Source organism: Glycine max, chromosome 2, assembly GCF_000004515.6.
Source record: "Glycine max cultivar Williams 82 chromosome 2, Glycine_max_v4.0, whole genome shotgun sequence".
Classification (NCBI taxonomy): domain Eukaryota; kingdom Viridiplantae; phylum Streptophyta; class Magnoliopsida; order Fabales; family Fabaceae; genus Glycine; species Glycine max.
In genome coordinates, this window is record NC_016089.4 from 19507738 (window position 1) to 19521992 (window position 14255).

The following is a 14255-nucleotide window of genomic DNA, read 5'->3' on the forward strand; positions in this document are numbered from 1 at the left end:
GCCTAATTAATTGACAATTAAGACCAATCAATAATTAAAATGGTGCAAAAAGGGTTTAGAAAATAGAAGAAAATGATGGCACATCAAAACCCCCCATACTTAGCCTTTTGCACTCCTAGGCAAAATGAAACAAAGAACAAAATCCAAGGATATCAGAGGGAGACAAACAAAAACATTCACATATTTCTCAATGAACATCAAGGAATAAAAGGAATGGGTAACATCTAACATAAGGAGATCCAAAAAGTCAAGACATTCATGAAAATCATCCAAGCAACCCAATCATGGCAAAATAGTTAATCAGCTCAAGAATGAAAAGTGATAAAGCCTCACAAGATATACACTCTATCTCTCAAGTGTCTAGGCTACTATTTACCCTCAAAGCACCCATGAAAGCAAACACCACATAAACTTGGCAAGATTCTAAAATTGACAATCAACCCATAAACACAAGCACATGAGGATCAAAAGGTCTTTTAAGGTTGTAATGGGGCCAAGGACAAGGTATGGAGAAATATGGAATAAGTGGCTAAATCCCAAAGGAATAGAGGAGCAAAGGGGAATAAGTGCATATTAAAAAAAATAAGAAAATAAAAAGAAGTAAAGATAAAAATTAAACCTGAAGAGTAGAACCAAGAGTTTCATCATTCTTGTGCCATTTAAGATCTTATTCACTCAACTTTATTGCTTTTCTTTTTTTTGTTGTTTTTTTCTTCTTTTTTTTTTCAAAATTTTTTTTTTCGAATTTTTTTTTTTTTTTTTTTTTTTAGCCTTTGAGAAACAACATTTCATTCAGCATGTCCAACATTTAACCAATATACAATGTACATCAAGTATGGCCCAAAATACATCATGAAGCATAGCCAACAAAACAAGTTGTCCAATGAAACAAAAACTCCCCACACTTATTCCCAAAACAATTCCAAAGCTCCAAAATTCCTTAAGGATATGGTAATATCATGGTTTTTCACTTAAGGCTTGTAGTGAGCTTCAAAACAAGGAAAGGGAAACAAGGCTCAAAAGGGCTATCAAAGGAATTAATTCAAGGTAAGTCCATTTGGCTAGAAGCTTATAAGAACAAAATTGCCTTAATCATTTCCAAATATGCATGTGAATTAGGACGCATCAACAAGAATCAAGCCAAGGCTATTGTGCAAGCAATCAATGGGGCAAAACACACCAAATGATTATAATGATGGATGGCTCAAATTCTCACAAAGGTAAAATCATCACTTTCAAATTGAGCTTTCAAAACTATCATGACATGTAGAGAAGAATCAAGGATTTCAAGTCACAAAATGTCAAGAACTTTTATTTTCAAAACAATTACCCATTTCTTGAACATATCCTATAATTCAAAGAAAAACATGCAAAGTCGTACGTGCACACAAAATTGACCCAAAATATTAAACTGAAAATCCGACGAAACTAACAACATTAACAAATTAACACAACTAACAAATTAACAAAACCAACAAAACTAGCAAAACCAAAGAACACTCCCCCCCCCTCCCCCCATACTTAAACAACACATTGTCCTCAATGTAGCACAATTAAAAGATTAAAAACAATTAAATCATCAAAGAGAATCAGACAAGTGTAATAAAAGCAAAGAAGGAGATAGGAAAAGAAAAACTCCCTAAGTCATGGTGGAGGAAGAGTAGGGTGGAGTAAGGAAGTCTCTTCCACCACTACGTCCACTAAAGAAGGGTTCGTGAGGATGGCTAACATGTTGGTCTCGGTCTCGCATAACCGCTGAGACAAGCTTCTCTTGGACCTTAGGCAAATCCTTAATTCATCCTTCAAGATCAAACTGTCTACTCGTGATTGGTTACTTTCCTCTTTCCGAAGCTTAAGCTCGCTGTTACTGCCCCACAGAGCCCCTCGGAATTTGTTCCGGCCATGTTCTTCCCTACGGGCCCTTTTGGTCTCTTGTTCCAAGGCCTCGGTGGTGGCTATATTTACGTCTCTCAGTTCGGCATTCTCCTTTTGAATCCTAAGAGCTGCTGATTTGAACTTTTCTTTGACTGTTTGGGCTTTCTCGAGTTCTGTCCTGAGGGCCTGCACCTCTTCGTCCTCCTTCGGAGCTTCAACTTCCACCCCCTTAGTGGTTCTCAAATTCGGTAGCCAATCCAGACCTTGCGTGTAGGCTTTCAACCACCTATGGTAGCCATCGAAGGGCCCGTTGCTACTGCCTCTGAGTTCCTTGTCCTTATTTTGCCCCATCTCCCATGCCTTGCGGACCTTCTGAAGTGCCTCCGCATTGGTGCTATTGAAACCTCGTGCAATAATAGGTGTGAGGTCTTCCTCTAGTGGTGCCCCTCTCATAGGGTAGCCAAGTTGTCTTATAGCGAGGACGAGATTGTAATTAATGCAACCCCTTGTCCCCATCAAGGGAACATTTGGAAATCCTCCGCACAAAATAAGAATTCCGGTTCTTCCTTCTTTCCATTAGGGGAACCAGTTGGCAGACGCTCCTTCTTTGCTTGCAAAGAGTCGGTCCCAACTTGCCTCTTTTTTCTCTGTGCATGAGCGGTGGCCTTCTAGCGGGGATGTCCGTCAACCCATCCATATTTGGAAAGAGGACTCCTCCGAAGATCAAAAGTGTGAGGATGTCCATGATTGGGGCCCATTCGCCTTTACCTGCCAAGACTCTTGCTTTTGCTTCCAAACATTTCCTTGGTACTCCAACCACCCCATTTTCGACTTGCTTTCTGTGGTCTAATTCCTGCGTCGAGATTTGGACTATCTTAGAAATTCTAGCTAAAGAGGGATAGAATCCCGAGAAGAGGTATGGTTTCCTTCCTCCCAGAGGGCATCCCAGGATTTCTTCAAACTCTTCCACCGTGGGTGATAGTTGGAAGTCCCCAAAGGTGAAGCACCTCAACAACTGGTCATAATATTGGGCGAGGGAGGCAATGGCCTCTGTGGAGACCTATGCCATGGCTAGGTCCCAGATCTTACCGTAAGCTTTGCGAGAAGCTTGTCGCTGGAGCTAACCCATCAACTGTCCTAACTCTTTCAGACTGGTGACTCCTAGGCTCTTGACCTTGACTTGATAGAACCTCTTTTTAAGCAAAGGCGCCTGACTCGATCCCATGTTTTACTAAAGTGAAACAAAACCCAGTGCGAATCAAGACTCCGACATCTATCATGGGTGGAATGGATGAATGCATGAAGAAATGCATATGACACAGACCCTCCGTCGAGATTGTCCTCTTCTTAGATACAACATTCGGGCAGCATGGCTCCTGATGTATGCATTTAAGAAGGCGACACGAACCCTCCGTCGGTTCGTGACAAAGTGAGGGGATCAAGACGCAACCCATGCATGATGCGGATGCGAAAAAGGCACAACACGAGGATGTACATAGTATGACAATATCCACAAATAATCATACAGCAAAGGCGTACATGACATTTTTAAACTACATGCATGGCAATGTTTAAAAAAGGCACGCAGCGTGTTTGCTATGTGCTCCTATTTTAGGGACCTAAACGGGAGGAACTAAGAGGCTTTTAGTGATAATTCCCAAGGTGGTCATATCTCTTTTGATGGTTTCTAGAGGTATCATCCCTTTCGAAAAACATATTGTGGTAGTAGGGACTACCAACAACAATATGTTATCAAAGAGAAAAACTCTAGATGAGGGTTCACTGTTATCAAGCAAGTCGGAGGCCTAGCATGACCACAGATTCACCTCCACTCCTTATGTTCCCATGGACCCGGGTATAGGGCCCCTTTTCAACTCACCGTGTGTACAAATAGTGTTGGTGTTTGTGTGCATCAAATGAATAAATATCTATCTCATGCATACCTTTCAAAAAACACACTAAAAGCATCAAAGAGTTATATAACAAGAACATAAGGAAAAAATAAAGAAAAAAAGAACAAAGGAGAAGTCATGCTAAGGAATGCACACTAATTGATTGGTCTAACTCTCTAAAAACAGTCCCCAGTGGAGTCGCCAACTGTCGCAACCTATCCTTCGGCGGGAGGGCGATGCGAGGGCTCACGGGTGCGTCTTCCATGGGAGGAAAATGCACAGAGTCGCCACCAACGTTTATTCAAGGAAAACGTCGAAATAACCGGAAAAGGTGTGAAAGGTTCGGGAGTTGTATTTACGCACGGGGAAGGTATTAGCACCCCATGCGTCCGTCACAAGGGACGACAACCTTTAATCAAGTGTGCAAATATGACTTCAATTTGTTTTATTTTCCCTTTTACGTTTTTATGTCTTTTTATGCCTTTTTGTATTTTTTATCTTTTTGTGGTCGACAAGAGTGTTTCCCTTGCTCCTACGTATTCCTCAATTGTGGTAAGGAAATCAGACCTACGTAGTTCTTCGTTGGTTATGTTGTTTTTATCCTTTTTTGCAAGATATATTGTGACCAAACAAAAATTCGTTTAAGGCGTTGGACCATTTGAACGACCTTTTGATTCTTTTGAAGGGAGAGAAACATTAAGGCATTGGACCATTAATGATCTCTTGGTTTTTGAAAGTAGTGACAAAGTTACATGTTGACTCTAGGCTTTCGAAAGTCCACATTAACCAATAAAAGCAAAGAGGACCATTTAAGGCGTTGGACCTTAAAACGGCTTTTAGGTGATTTTTATGGACAAAGCTTAACTTGTGAGTTGATTTTAGCCTTGGTTTCACTTTGGTTATTAGTCAATTCAATTAAGAAAAATCCCAAAGAAAAGCGTCCGATTGATTTTTTTTATTATTTTATTCAGATATATTGATTATTTTATTAATATTTTGCCTCGTTTGGTTTTAAACGTGGTTACGACGTGAAAGATCGGTTGGATTTTATTTTAACAGAGATTAAACGATATTACAACTCAAATGATCAGTGGAAATTCATTTTATTATTGATTAGGCAAAAAAATGCTTAAATAAATGGTTAAAGCACATCAAAAGGGGGTATGGAAAACAAACGAAATGAAAATAAAAGCACGCGAAACAGGTGGGGACCACTAGGGGTACATAGAATGAATTGAAAGGTTCAATTTCGGGAACTTACCGGTTGAAGACCGAAGAACAAACGAAGAACGATGAAGAACGGTGAAGAATCTTCACGAAATCGCTCACGGAAACGTCTCGGAAGCGTTACGGAAGCGTCTCGACATGGATTTTCTTCCCTAAAACAATTTTTCTCACTAATTTCAAGAGAATCTTAAATACTAGAAGGGCTGAACGAAATTACTCTACCCTCTTTCCCCTATTTATAGGGTAAAAGAGGGAGGTGGTTGCCGCCCAGGCGAGCTGGGTTGCTTCCACCAGAAGGCACCGCACCGGAAGGCCCAAGTGGGCCTGGTTGCTATTTGCACACCCCTTTTTACTAAATACACACCCCTTTTGCTTTTTTTGCTAATTCTTTGTCCGTAACGTTACGTAACGACACTTATTTTCTTTCTGTAATGTCGCGAAACTTTATGGATTGTGCAATAATCCCTTTTTTGACCTCTGGAATGTTGCAGAACTTTACGGATTGCGCAACAATGCTCCCTTTCGACTTCTAGCATGCAGCGAAACTTCTCAGATTACCTAACAATGTTTGTTAAGTACCTCGAAGCGGTCAAGCAAAGGTTGCAGGCTATCAAACAATGGTCCCCGCACGAAATTAGGGTATGACACTTTCAAAAACAAGAGATCGTTAATGGTCCAACGCCTTAACCTTTCTCTCCTTTCAAAAGAATCAAAAGATCGTTTAATGGTCCAACGCCTTAAACGACTTTTGCGTGGTTAAAATTGATCTTACGGAAAAATATCAAAACAACTTAACCAATGTTTAGTTCTTAAAGAACTACGTAGGTCTGATTTCCTCATCGCAATTGAGGATACGTAGGAGCAAGGGAAACACCCTTGTCGAACACAAAAAGATAAAAAATACAAAAAAAAAACATAAAAACATAAAAAGGGGAAAATAAAACATATCGAAGACATGATATTGCACACTTGGTTAAAGGCTGTCGTCCTTTGTGATGGATGCGTGGGGTGCTAATACCTTCCCCGTGCGTAAAAACAACTCCTGAACCTTTCACACTTAATGTTCGTAGACCACACCTTTCCGATTTTTCTGACATTTTCCTCGAATAAACGTTGGTGGCGACTCCGCGCACTTTCCGAAGGGTAGTTTGCAACACCAAGTAGCACAAGTTCCCCGAGAGTTTGATACTCGATTCTTACTGTTTTATACTACTTGTGCGATCCAGTGCACTTTCTGGAAGCGAACAATGACTAGAAGCAAAATGGCGATACAAGTGGAGGAAAGTAAAGCTGATCAGAAGGTGGAGGGATTGAAACAACAGCTGGCTGATGAATTGGCACTAGAACCGGTTGATGATTTAGTTGAACTTGAAGAAATTTTTGAGGAAGCAGAAGATGGTGAAGGAGAGACGCCAATAAGAGATTGTCAAGAGAAAATAAAGAAGAAGGAAGAAAAAGAAAAACAAGAAGAAACAAACGAAAAACAAGAAAAAGAAAAAAAAGGTTGAAAAATGAAAAACAAAAAGAGAAGGTTGTTGAGACTGAAAAGAAGAAGGACAAGAGTGAGGCTAACATAGAAAAGAAGAAAGAGGCTACTCTTACTGAATGCAAGGAGGTACCTTATCCATTTGTACCCTCCTGGAAAGATAAAGAGCGACATTTGGCCAGATTTCTTGATATCTTCAAGAAACTGGAAATTACTTTGCCATTTGGAGAAGCACTTTAGCAAATGCCCCTCTATGCCAAATTTTTGAAGGATATGCTAACTAAGAAGAATCGGTACATCCATAGTGACAAAATTGTTGTGGAAGGTAATTGCAGTGTTGTGATTCAATGCATTCTTCCACCCAAGCACAAAGATCCTGGAGTTGTCACGATAACGTGTTCTATTGGTGAGGTTGCTGTAGCCAAAGCTCTCATAGACATGGGAGCTAGTATCAATTTAATGCCTTTTTCCATGTGCCGGCGACTTGGAGAGATAGAGATAATGCCTACACACATGACCCTCCAGTTAGCTAACCTCTCCATTACAAGGCCATATGGAGTCATTGAAGATGTTTTAGTGAAGGTTAAACACCTTATATTTCTAGCTGATTTCATTGTCATAGATATAGAAGAGGATGCTGACATTCCTCTCATTCTTGGCCGCCCATTCATGTCTACTGCAAGTTCCATGGTGGACATAGGGAAGAAGATATTGCAGATGGGCATAGAAGATCAGAAGATCAGCTTTGATTTGTTCCATGAGGACAAAGATCCACCAAGCCAAAATGTCTGTTTTAAAGTGCATGTGATGGAGGAAAAGAGACCTGAGAAGAAGGTCCTTGAAGTAGGAACTCTTTTGGATCCTGGATAACAGGACAATGCATCAAGCTAGTGACGTTAAAAGAGCGCTTACTGGGAGGCAACCCAGCTTTTCTTTCCCTTTCCTACTTTTCATTCTTATTTCTTGCTTGTGATTGTGATTAATTTCAGCTTGTTTAGTAATGAACAACGGGTTTTAAGCTTGTGTGAAGAGATAGACAGAATAAAGACTTAGAAATATTTTTTTTTTTTTTGCAATTCTCTATCCGCTAAGCGCAGACCTTGCGTTAAGCGCTCAGTCTTCACGCGCTAAGCCGAGCTTACTCGCGCTAAGTGCATATACCCCTGATTGTTTGGTTGAATAGATTAGCTAAGCGCACATCACTGCGCTAAGCCCCACATCGTTGCAATAATTGAACTTTAACTAGTGGGCTTAGCATGGATGATGCACTAAGCGCCATTTCATCTCGGGAAAAATTTTATTATAGCAGCACTAAGTGCGCTATCCTGCGCTAAGCCCCAGATCAATTCTGTAACTTGAGTTTTTAAGTTGGGCTTAGTGGGCCACAAAGCGCTAAGCATCAATCTCTTAGGGTTTTGAATTCTTGGAAGTGCGCTTAGCGCGCCTATTGCGTTAAGCCTGAACTACTCTCTATAAGTTAAAGCTTGATGGTACGCTAAGCCTCGCATCTCAGGCTAAGTGCATATTCGAGAAAATTTGGTGTTGCAGAAAGCGCTAAGCGTAGCCTGCCGCACTAAGCCTCGGATGCTTACGGGATTTTACAACTTCAAGTTGGGCTTAGCGCGAGGCTAGGCTAAACGCTTGGGTTTTAAACTCAAACATCATGTTGGCACGCTAAGCGCAGCTATGCGCTAAGCACATCATACGAATTTCAGTTTTTAAAAATCTAAGGCAGAGGCATTTTGGGTGTTACCTTTGAACCCAAACCTCTGCACCTTCTTACCTTGAGCACTTGTGTATTTTCTGCTTCTTGTGTACTGTTTCTCTGCATCTGCATTGCTTCATTTCAGAAATAATCCAAGTAAGTTAGCACATTTCTATTTTCATTTTTCATTCTTCAAACCTTAGGATAGATGACTTTTTGTTTTCTTAGTTGTATGTTGTTAGGTTAAAGTTATTAGTTTTAGGGTTAGTCAATGTAGGATTTTAGGTAACTTAGAAGCCTATAAGGGGCAATGTGGCTGAAAGGGGTGAAGACCCATGTGGTTCTATCTGGAAATCGTGATGAAAAGCTGCATGTTTGTGAAAATCAATTGATTGAAGTAGTCCATGATATTCAGTTCACATGGTTGAATTTCTCTGTGAAGCAAACACCATTTTTGAGTGACCACTGTAGCTTGTCACTTGAGCACAAGTGAACTGTTCTTTCTTTGCTTGAGGACAAGCAAAATTGTAAATTTGGGGGAGTTTGTTATTCGTCTTATACGACTAACTTTTGTATAGAAAGCATTTTCCAAAACTTGTATAGTTCCCCAATTTATGGTTATTTTGTAAATAAATATTGTTTTATGATTAAAGTTGTCTCTAGAATATTTCCATTGGATTTAATGATGAAATATGTGCAATTTCAGGTGAAAAATAGGCTAAGTCATGAAGTGCTAAAAGTGACAGTTGAGCTTAGCTCATCACTGGGCCAAGCGTGCATCCACCGCTAAGCGCAGCTTCAACGCGCTTAACACGATAGAAGAATCTGGCAGAGCATCAGTTTCGAGGTCGGACGCTAAGCGTGAGATTAGTGCGCTAAGCACAGCAGTTGTCTGCAGCTAAGCTCAGCGCATGACTGGCGCTAAGCTCAAATCCACTTACTCGTGCTTAGCGCGAGGGTGGCGCTAAGCTCAACGTCGCAAATTCAAAGCCTATTTAAAGCCTGTCTTGTGCAGAATTAGGGTACAACCCTAAAAGTAGATGATTTGCACAGATTCCAGTAAGTCTTTTGGGGGCCCAGGTGAGGCAGAGGCTGGCCTGGGCGAGCCAGGGGTCAGAAAAAACTCCCAAATGACCCTATTGCCCTCATTTTTGGGTATTTTCCATATTCTTTTCCAAAATGTTGAAAAACCTTTCAGATTGCACGACAATTGGTGTCAAGTAGCTCAATTCAGCTAGCAAGAATCAAAATGTTAGCAAATGATCGTCCCCAGATGAAATTAGGGTCTGATAGTTGCCCCTCTTTACTTATCTTTTTATTGAAAATGAAAAGGTAAGTAAAGATATAGACACTAATTTCATCCTAGCGATCTTGCCATCCGACCGACTATTAGCAAAAAACCCAAGTAGTGAAACCTGTCAAAAGAAAGAATGTAAGAGGTATCAAGTACATCAAACAAAAGACCTTGAAGTCTTGAAAAGTAAAGGAGACATTGGAGTCTCGACAAAAGACTCTGATAGTCTTTGAAAATGTAAAGAGCAGAAGACATTAATAGTCTCTGCAAGACAACAGACTTTGATAGTCTTAGAAAAGTAAAGAAGACTGTGATAGTCTTGACAAAAGACATTGAAGTCTTTGGAATGTAAAGAGCAAAAGAAATTGATAGTCTCTGCAAGACAACAGACTTTGATAGTCTTGGAAAAGTAAAGAAGACTGTGATATTCTTGACAAAAGACATTGAAGTCTTTCAAAAGTAAAGAAGATTGTGATAGTCTTGACAATAGACATTGATGTCTTTGAAATGTAAAGAAGATTGTGATAGTCTTGACAAAAGACATTGAAGTTTTTGAAATGTAAAGAAGACTGTGATAGTCTTGACAAAAGACATTGAAGTCTTTGAAATGTAAAGAGTAGAAGACATTGATAGTCTCTGTAGGCCAACAAACTTTGATTGTCTTGGAGGCAAAAGACTCTAATAGTCTGGGAAATGTAAAGAAGATTGTGATAGTCTTGGAAAAGTAAAGAAGACTTTGATAGTCTTGAAAAGTAAAGGGCAGATGACATTGATAGTCTTTGAAAAGTATAGGGCTGATGACATTGGTAGTCTCTGCAAGACAAAAGACTCTGATAGTCTTTGAAATCTTTCACTAAAATGTGAACACGCTTAGCAAAGAAGCAAACCCCCAAACCGATCAGAACAACATATATTTTTAAAGAAAAATAATGTGGCTAAAGGGAAATGAAAGCATGCAGATAGAATTTCTCATAACCCAAAATGAGTTTTAAGACATTAGCATTTCATTTCTAAAGGAACATTAGAAAAACATTGGGCCCAACCGAATAGAGGAAAACCACTCAAGGTGTATAAAATCTCACACAGGCAAGTGTTTCATCTTAATTCCAAACCACAGATATGTCGTAGATTGACTTTGCAAGTCTTTTCCCATCAAATCAAAGATAATATGCACAATCATCATGGATCAATAAGACTTTATGAGGTTGAATTTTGGTAGGAAATTTGGCTTTGGTTGTTCGGGCCTTTCCCCTTCTTGTTTCCTTTTCTCTTTGGTTCGACGCAGAGCAAGAGCAGACACACAGATTTGGTTTGTAACTAACGTAAGTGATCACTTTACACACCCCCAGGTTTTAACCAAGCTATTATTGACCTTCTCTTATATTTTTCCACTTTCAACAAGTATGCACATTGTTCAAACATTGTTTGGTTCAAAGAACCCCCCCTCTTTTTTTATTTTCTTTTGCTTTTCTTCAATCTTGATTGATTCATTCTTTTTCTTTCTCTCTTTTTTTTCTTTCTTTTTCTCTTTTTATTTTCTTTTGACGAACATCTCTAACCCAAGGTAAGAGAAGCTTCGCTGGGAAGATCCTTTTGTTCTCTCTTCCTAGGGTAAGGTTGGAAATTTCAATCCTAGGTTAAGGTCATGGCCAAAAAGTCAACGTTTGGCTCAAAAGGTCTGCAAATGGCGGGACATGATGTATGTCAGGATATCTATTTAGCAAATGGCTCAGCAAATAAGAGAATGCCCAAATCACTTCCATGAAATGCATATTATGATAATAAGAAATTCATTAAAAAATTATTCATTAAGCGCAAATCCTTATCTCTTTTGAAAATTTATGGAATTGAGCTTAGTGAGCCAATTCTGCTGGAAAAAATTGGATTTGTGTTCACTCGCTAAGCGCGTGGCTATCGCACTTAGCGCATGAGTAGATTTTCCTAAGGCGCGCTAAGCGCCCAGTCTGATTTTCAGTTTTATTTTCTGCTTTTTAATTTGAATAAATTCTTGTCTAATGTTATGTTTTGATTCTTTTGTATTGCAGATGGCTTCCCGTAAGAGAAAAGCCATAGCTTCAGTGTCTCAGGCCGGTTATGATAGATCAAGATTTATATCACAGGAGGCTTGGGATCGTTACTCAGATAATGTGCTTGCCAGGAACATTCTGCCAGAAAGAAATGTCAAGCTGCATATCACTGAATTTGATGATTTCATAAGATAATTCATTAGAAGAAACTGGCATAAACAGTTGACCAACTTGATTGAGGGAAGCATTGATGTGGCAATTGTTAAAGAATTCTATGCAAACCTATATGTCCCTGAGGACAAAGAACCAAAGCAAGTTAGGGTTTGAGGGCACTAATAAAATTTGATGTTGATTCCCTCAACACCTTTTTGGAAACTCCAGTGGTCATGGAGCAAGGGGAGAGCTTGCCCTCTTACTCCAAGTTTGCTAGACTGAGGCCTGATCCTCAGGAGCTTGTAGCCCGGCTGTGTATCCCTGGGAGGGGATTTGCACTTAATGCCAAAGGTCTGCTGTGGAAGCTCTTGAGGAAAGATCTTACCACTCTGGCCCAAACCTAGAGTGTTCTATCTTATTCTAACTTGGCCCCGACATCCCATACTTCTGATCTTAATCTGGATAGGGCCAGGTTAGTCTACGGGCTTGTAATGAAGATGAACATGAACTTAGGATCACTTATTTCTAGTCAAATTTCACTCATTGCTCAGTCCAACTCCTCGCGGCTTGGATTTCCAGCCCTGATTACTGCCTTGTGCAAGGCCCGAGGAGTCACCTCAGATTCTCTTACCTTCGAGTCACTCAACCCCGCCATTAATTTGGCCTATATTAAGAAGAATTGCTAAATCCTGGATGACCCTTCGGTCACTTTTCTAGGGACATAAAAATCCAAGGCTAGAAGATCTGAGGCCCCATTTCCTTCCGTTGTCCCTGCTCCCCCTACTTCTGCTCCCTCTACTTCTACTCTCCCTTCAGCTCCAGCAGCCCCAGTTCTTCCTAGTCCCTCCGCTCAGAGCTCAGAGCCTTTCATGTCTATGCTGCAGAGCCTGCACCAGGGCCAGCTCCTGATTATGCAGAGTTTGCAGATTATGCAGAGTTTGCAGGATGTGGTCCAGCAACGGCCATTTATGAGCCTGGAGGAGTTTGTTCAGAAGGTGGCCTGGCCAGGAGTCTAGCCTTTTCCTTTAGGAGGGGGTGAGGCCTCTGCAGCCCAAGAGCCTCAGCCAGGTCAGGAGGATGACATTCTAGAGGCCTCAGAGCCCATTCTATCGGAGCCTGTCATTGTTGAGACTAGTCTAGCCATTCCACAGAAGGATGTTGCAGTAGTTACCCCACAGGTGACTCTGTAGCCTCCACCATAGTCTACCTCTTCAGCGTTGGACCTATCATCTCCTCAGCTTGAGCCATTTGCACCAGTGCCAGACCTGCCTCTTTCTCAGGATTCACCATCAGGCACTACTACATTGGACCTGAATGAGCATGCCACAGACTCTGCACAGGATCATTGACATGATCAAGATTTTTATTTCCGTGTTTTTTGAACAGTTTTACTATTATCATGTCTTTAGTACATTTTATATTTTAGATTTATGTTTATGTTTATGTTTCAGTCTTTAGATTTATGTTTATGTTTTAGCTTTTAAATTTGAGTTTATAGTTTTTATTTTGGTTGATAGCTTGTACAATGCTTGATTGAATAGTGCATTTATATTATCTAGTGGTTGATACTTGATTTTGGAATTCAATGTTTGTGATTGGTTTGAATTGATCAATTGTATGATGTGAGTGAATTGAAATGCATAGATCATATGCCTTGAATGAGCATGCAGTCATTAGAAGAGAAAGAACATGGAATTATGATCATGACAAAAAATGTTAGTCAGTTTGTCAAGTTGATTGTGAAGGAACGCATTAGCCGCAACCCGATGAGAGTGTGATCTTTAATTGTGAGAGAATGACTAACATTGAGTACTGATTTTTGCATGAATCTCTGAGTATGGAATGAATGCATGAAATTGAAGATGATGAAGGCCATGTTTCGATTGAAGATAGCCACTTAGCTAAAAAAGCTTACCTTGTGTATGATTGATTTATCCCTTGCACCCATTTTGAGCTGAAAGTATGATTGTTTGAATGAACCTAAAGCCTGTACAGTTTATCTCCTTCTACCTTGTCTTAGGTTGTAGGAGAGCATCATTCATAAAAGGAAATTTTGGTTCAAAGCAAATTTGCCCAAATTTGGGGGAATTATGGGGTGAAAGCTTGTAATGGTAAGAAAAGAGCAACACACACAGTCATCTAATAAGCAGCAAGTGTGTTAAAAAAAATTGTAAGTATAAAATAAAAGTGTGTGTGCTGCTATTTAAGAAAAATAAAAGCTAAGTGCGGAAAGGAAAGTAATAGAGCTGGAATAAAAAGAAAAAGGTTGATCTATGGATGAATGCTCTCTTAGAACCTAAGCTTTTGCATCCTAGAAAAACCATGAATTGATTGCAGCCCAGCCTTGTTACAAGCCTTGAAAAGTCCTTCGGATTCAGTTTGTGTGTTCTTGACTATATGGCATGAGATGAATTGCAAAGATTGAGACTTGTGTTAGTTGTTGATTGTTGAATAAGCCTAAACACTTGTGTTTGAGTGAAACAGTAGCTGTAAGGCTTTGGTTAATGATCCTTTCTTGATATTTGTCGCTTTTACTAGCTTATTTCAGTTGTGTTCCTTAATAATCATGTTCACATCTTTGAAAAGTTGCATGTCT